Below are 6,755 nucleotides of genomic sequence, written 5' to 3'. Positions count from 1 at the left end.
GTGTTTTGCATACTCTGTATCATTTAAGCCTCTGAGGTTGTTTTTCCTATTTTACAGAGAAGGGCATAAGGTTTAAAGAGGTTAAGTCAGGTCATGCAGCTAACCAGTCACAGGCAGAGCCAGGGCTCAGACCCAAGTTGACTCAGGTCAAAATCACAGCTCTTAACCTTTCTAGTACACTGCTGGAATTTCTTATAGCATCAGTTTACTTCTTTTTTCATCACTCATTAAGAGTGATTTTGGAGATGGAAAGTTCAAAGGATATTTCTAAGGCAGGAAGGTGAAGAAGACATGCTATTATTGTTCATGGATCCAGGTTCTGGAGACTTCTAACAACTTGTTACAAATGAGAGGCAATGTAGTATAGTGGCTGAAGTATGGGGCATGACGCCAAATGGACCGGGGTTCAAATCCCAGCTCTGCCACTTAACAACTGTATAACCTGGAACCAGCCACTTATTTCATTGAAACACTTTTCTTACCTGCAATATGGGTTAGCAACATGGATCTTACAGGATAAGTGTCAGGGCGAGAAACAGGGTAGGTGAGATGCCTTGGTTGACAACTAATTGTGCCTAATAACTGGCATTTATACACCAGGTCTTTGGATGATACTCATCACTTCAAATCAATTTAAAATATCTAGGAAGAAGCAAAATGAGGAAACCACTGATAGGCTGCATTGTGGTGATTACTTTTAATATTTTTACCCCAGCAGACTGAATAAAAGTTATTTTATGTCTACGTTCTATTTGGAAAACATTATAAAACTTTGAGCTGACAACAGTTCTGCAATAGTGCAGTGCTTACCAAAGCACTGTATGCGTCTCTGATAAAGATATAACTTTATTGCCCTTTATGTGTTCTCTTGGTTAATACAGTAAGCAAATGGGAGATAATTTGAAATACCTTTACTATCATTTATAGTGTCAGAACATACAACTTACCTTTAAAAATGCAAAAGATTCATGGCAATGGAAGGCATTGCTTATACATACAAATGCATTTTTAAAACAATCTACCTATGTAGTGCCGAAAGGATTCATGATTGGAGATCTTTTGTCTGTGTGGAAATGAAACAGGATATTCTTGCGAGCTGCTTTCCTGGAGCAGCTAGCCAGGTCAGAGACATGTTTTGTGGGCAGAATGCCAGCTTTTGTGATCTCCCCTGCAGGGGCTTTTAGGCAAAAAGGGTGAAAAGCTGCATCCTGAAGACTAAAGAATGATTTTTTTTTTTTTGAAAAGTCCTTTCTGGGGAAGAATGGTCTGATTTGGTGGCAAATATTCCAGGATAACTCTGCCTCCAAATTTAGGGGATAGAACAGTCCTGGCAGATTAAGATCTTCATGGCATAGGCCACAGATATTGCCATTAAATTGTTGTGGGTTTAGGGTTTTGTATTATACTGTAGATAGCGTAATCTGGAAGCTCTGCTTCTGCAAAGGCAGAGGATGAAACCTCTTGCAAAGAATCTTTTGAGTTGCTGATGGGATCACCAGAAAGAATGATGAGCTTAGGGGACTTGGGTTCCACTCCTGACTGCCACCCGGTTTTTTGATGTTGGATGCACCTTTGCCGTCTCTGATTCTTATCAGTAAATATATTATGTCAACTGGCTGGGTTTCATGAAATCCTAGATCCATCTCGGTTCTAATTTTCTAGTGGTCTGTAAAATGTACATAATTATGTGTCAAATTAATTAGGACTTACTTATATCATACATTTCCAAAATGCTTTCACATTTATAATCTCAATTTTAGCCTTACTCCAACCTGTAAATCAGAAGGACAAATATTTTTGTTCCACTTGTTACATTAGGAAATTTAGGCAAATAGAGATTATGTTAATGGCAGATCCCCGGCCTCTACGCTCTTGTTCCTGGACTCCTGCCCTAAACTAAACTGGGTTAGTCTTTTGGTTTAAGTGTGAAAGTGGATGCAGCTGGATATTCTATGAAAAAAATAACTTGATAGTTTATCTTAAATTACTGAAAAAGTACCTATAAACAAAGTCCTGTTTCTCTTTTTGAGAAGTTGCCTTTGAATCCCCCTGTGAAATAGATTAGAATGTTTTGTTAGGATTTAAGAAATATACAAGCCCAGAAAAGGAACAGCTTATATTCTTTTAGATGGGTAATTCCTCCTGGGACTTCTTTACATTCCAAAAATTCACTTTATTATTACATTCTAAGGTTTGTGGCTTTAAATGCCATGGCATCTGAGTCTAACTTTTATTGGTGATATTTGTGCTTATCACTTTCCACTGTCATCCTCTCTCATTTCTTTTGTTTTCCTTGGTAGATAAGATTTGATTTATGAATGAGGCTTTTTGATTTTGGCCGATTGGTTCAATAAACTTGTTATTGAAAAACAAAACCCATTAGGGACATATTTGCCCACTTTCTCTAAAAAAAAGTCTCTCATAGAGACCACTGCTTATTCCATCAGTCATGCCACGTTTTGCTAAGTTCTAAGGACACATCCACATTTTGGTTTAAATATGCTCATAAAAATGTGCACCTAAAATCCAGTTTCAAATTTTCTTTTAAAATTTGGAAATTAAAGTGTCAACCCCCAAGAAAATAAGCATAAATGTAATTCAAGTTTTAGCTAACTTTGCAAGGCCTCTACCTTCGGTGCAGATATAGAATGAGTTGGTGGACCAGAGAGAAAGAAGTAGTAAGAATGAGAAAGGAACGGAGCGTGGATGCTCTTTATGCATTGTTCGGATGTTCCCACGTTTCTCAGTGAGTCCTCTCCCTCTGTCCCACTGAGGGTTCTTAATGAGTCTTTGGGTTAATACCCCTGACCTCCAGGAGAACTGCCTGAGAGGCATTACTCCAACCAACCTGCCCTCCCACTCATCGCAGAAGCCCAACACTGGTTGTGTGCAGCCTAACTGTTGCTTTCCTGGGAGGGTGCAGCGAAGCACTATCCCCATCTACCTGCCTGGCCCTTGGACCACACATTTATTACTGGACACCTTTCTGTCACATTGAGGTCATTTCAGAGATAGAAGTTGTCCTGTTCCTTCTCGGCACTAAGTTATACGATTCAATGAGACAAAGGGAACATTTGCTTCCTGGATGCTCTGTACAATATTCATATTCAGTAATCAATTTCAGGTGGACTGTCTCCCTCCATGTGGCAGGCACACACTCTTTTTTTGCCTAGAAAATATAGTTTCCATGCAGCTGTTCTCTTTTTCCACCAAGGCATTTGGCCTCTTTCTTCCCCTCTGTCTGCACACCAGAAACATCTGGAGAACTTTGAAAAATACAGACCTCGAGTTCATAGGTCTGGGATGTGGCCCTGGGATCTGTCATCCATACAACTCCACTGGTGAATCCTATGGGCAGCCTGGTTTGGGAACCATTGCTCCAAGGTATGTGTGTCAGGGGTCCTGAAGACCACCCCCAGGTTTGATATTTCACTAGGGGGACTCACTGGACTCAGCATATGGTGGTATTCATGGCTATAATATATTAGAATGAATGGGTACAAAGTAAAATCAGTCAATGGAAAAGACTCACTGGGAGAGTCTAGAGGAAATCAGGTGCAAGCTTCCAAGAGTCTTCTCCTGGGAGTCACACAGGACATCCTTAAATCCCCCAGCATTGAATTGTGACAACATATATGAAATGTTGTCTACCAGGGAAGATCATAGGAACTCAATACCCAAGGTTTTTTACTGGGGGCTGATCACATAGTGACCCTCTGCCTTGCACATATCAAAATTCTAGACTGAAAGTAGACATATTTCAGCATAAACCACATTGTTTGTACAAACAGTCTTGGCACAGTGATTCACTTTTATCACTTAATGGGGCGGGAACCCTCTCAAAATTCAAGTTCCCAGACTCCAGCCAAGGCCATCATTGTGAGCAGGCTTTTCTAAAGAAAGCAGTGGAGCCTGCTATCTTAATTCCCTTCTACACAACATGTTACTAAAGCTTTTGTATTGGGTAGGAGGAGAAACTTCCAGACGGAAATGAAGATTCAGCTGATGAATGAAATCCTAGTCCTTAAGATCCTTTAACAATAAGGCTCACCAGCCCTGACTTGATTGGGCCGTGAATGCAGGGTATGGGCCACCTGGTTCTCCATGACCTATGTAGTTCCTGGCTCTAGTCTGGGCTTAGAGCAGAAGAGAAAGCTGACTTGTAGATGCAGATGTCTCCAAACATCACAGGGACATCAGACCAAAATGCAGCAACTCACTTTTGATACTTTGCTCCCCTTTCTAGTTTTCCAAATGGCATTGTTTCTCTAATTTCTGGAAAAGCACTCTTTTAAGTAATGTGATTGGATGGTCAACACCTGTGCCCATTTGAAGCTATTATGTACCCCATAAAAACGATGTTCTTTCATCCTCATTCAGTATTGCTGGGTGGGAACTTTTTTATTGTTTCCACAGAGATATGACCTACCCAATTTGGGTGATAACTTTTGATTAGATGGTTTCCATGGAGATTGTCTCCATCCCTTCAAGGTGCAGTTGCTTACTGGAGTCCTTTAAGAAGGAACTATTTTGGAGAAAGCTTTAGAACTAGCAGAGTCCACAGAGTCAGAGACCTTTGGAGATAAAGAAGGAAAATGCCCCCAGGGGAGCTTCATGAAACAAGAAGCTGGGAGAGAAAGCTAGCAGACATGACCATGTGCCCTCCTAGCTGAGAGAGAAACCCTGAATGTCATAGGCCTTCTTGAGTCAAGGTATCTTTCCCTGGATGCCTTAGTTTGGTCATTTTTATAGCCCTGCCTTAATTTGGACATTTTCATGACCTTAGAACTGTCAACTTTCAACTTAATATATTCCCTTTTAAAAAGCTATTCCGTTTCTAATATATCACAGTCCAGTGGCCTGCAAACTAAAACAAGGCCTATTCCATGTCTAAGTTACTGAAGGCTGTGAATCACACGACTTCTCTTCAGGTCCCTAGAAAGAAACCATAATTTTAGAGATTGACCTTCTGGGCCACCAGGAATAATCTTAGGCATACACTGTTATGTTAGCAATACTTTGTATGACACTTTAATTTTTGCAGCCAGAGGCATCTCCCTGCGTCTACAACCTCCCAAGATTACCTGGTAGAATAGAATTGTCTGCTTTCAGGCAGGTGGATGGTGAAATCAAAGGAGAGAGATGAGTGTTTATTCTCATCGGAAATTTCCAGATGGAAACCAGAAGTTTATTGGAGCATTTCATTATTCAACTTGCACATTTTCTTCCTCTAAACAATTTGACTTTCTCTTAAGTTTATTTATATCTATTTACTTTTATTCAGTTCATTTATTCATGTGTGTAGTGGAACAACATGTCCCTGTTGCAGAACCCTTTTCAAACCTAATAATGACAGTCATTATTGCTCAGTCTTGCTTTTCAAGATACAAAAGCTCCATCTTATTGAACCTGTTTTCCATGATTTCAATCACTCTATTACTTTTCTGATTCTTTTCCTATTTTTGCACCCCTCTTAAAAGTGTAGTGAACAAAATTGGGCTCAATGGGATATTGCAACCCAATATACCTTTATATCACAGTCTGGTAGATATCTAAATTCTCTACAAAATCCACTGAAAATTATATATATTTATTATGTGTGTGCAACCTATATATAATAAATGATGGAAATAGATGGAATATGTATCTAAATGTTCTTACATTCTTTTTTTTTTTTTTGCATGTGCAGGCACCAAGAATCGAACCCAGGTCTCTGGCAAGGCCAGTGAGAACTTTGCCTACTGAGCCACCGTGCCCACCCTTTCATTCATTTTTAAAAGTTATTGTCACAAAACATAAACTACATTGACCATATATTATAGTGTAATCTCCTTAACTTTTAAGTCCATTTTAAAAAAGTGTATATGTTTCAGGAAGCAAGAACCTCTGGCAGAAAATTTATGATGAGCTGGCAAGCACTTCCGAAAGGCCACAACATGCCCTGTTTGTGTAAGAGCGATGCCCAGCACTGAAGAAGGACCTGATCTCGATCCTGGATATTAAACTCCCCCTAACTACAGATTGCCACTGTGCTTGTGTGGCATTGGAAGCCCACACTATACTTTTTCTCCTAGTGGTACTCCCCTGCATTGTTTAGTCATTCGCAGCTCACAGTCTACTCTATTCTCAAATTCCTTTTTGCTACGTTCATCTCTCCATTTCCCCTTTTCTTGCATTTGAAGTCAAACCTCTGTTATTTAATTGTTATTGGGTGTCTTCCTATATTGATAGGACTATTTATTTTCAATATCAAGGAAGCTTTAAATTTTATTTCCATGGCTTAGAATATTCCCAACCCCACCTAGTTTCATGTCCTTGGGGAATGTGCTGAGGTTAGGCTTGATATTTTCATTGATGAAATAAATATGTTGATTAAGGAGAATCTTGGGTAGGATATGGAGGCAGATCTAACTGTAGTTTACATAAAGTGCAAGGTGATAGAAAATCCAATGATCATATTTTCCAAAGTGTATTCTTAAACTATAAAAATATCATGCAACGACAACAAAAGAGAATTCCAAAACACTAATGCAGACTTAGAAAGAATTTTGTGATGTTTTCTGGAAATTGGATCTTTCAAGATCTCCAGGCCTAGCTGTTTAACTGTGAGATAAGTGCTGTAATGCAATTATGTCAAATGAAAACGTCGACGGTGTCACCAGCATTTCTCTTCCTTGGTAGAAAAAAGTAGGGTGTGTGAGTGTGTGTGTGCATGCATGGGCGCAGGCACAGAAGACTGTCTGAGGTGGGGGAAA

This window comes from Tamandua tetradactyla, chromosome 20 (assembly GCF_023851605.1).
Source record: "Tamandua tetradactyla isolate mTamTet1 chromosome 20, mTamTet1.pri, whole genome shotgun sequence".
Taxonomy (NCBI): Eukaryota; Metazoa; Chordata; class Mammalia; order Pilosa; family Myrmecophagidae; genus Tamandua; species Tamandua tetradactyla.
The sequence above is the reverse complement of the archived record's forward strand: the minus strand, read 5'-3'. Positions refer to the sequence as shown.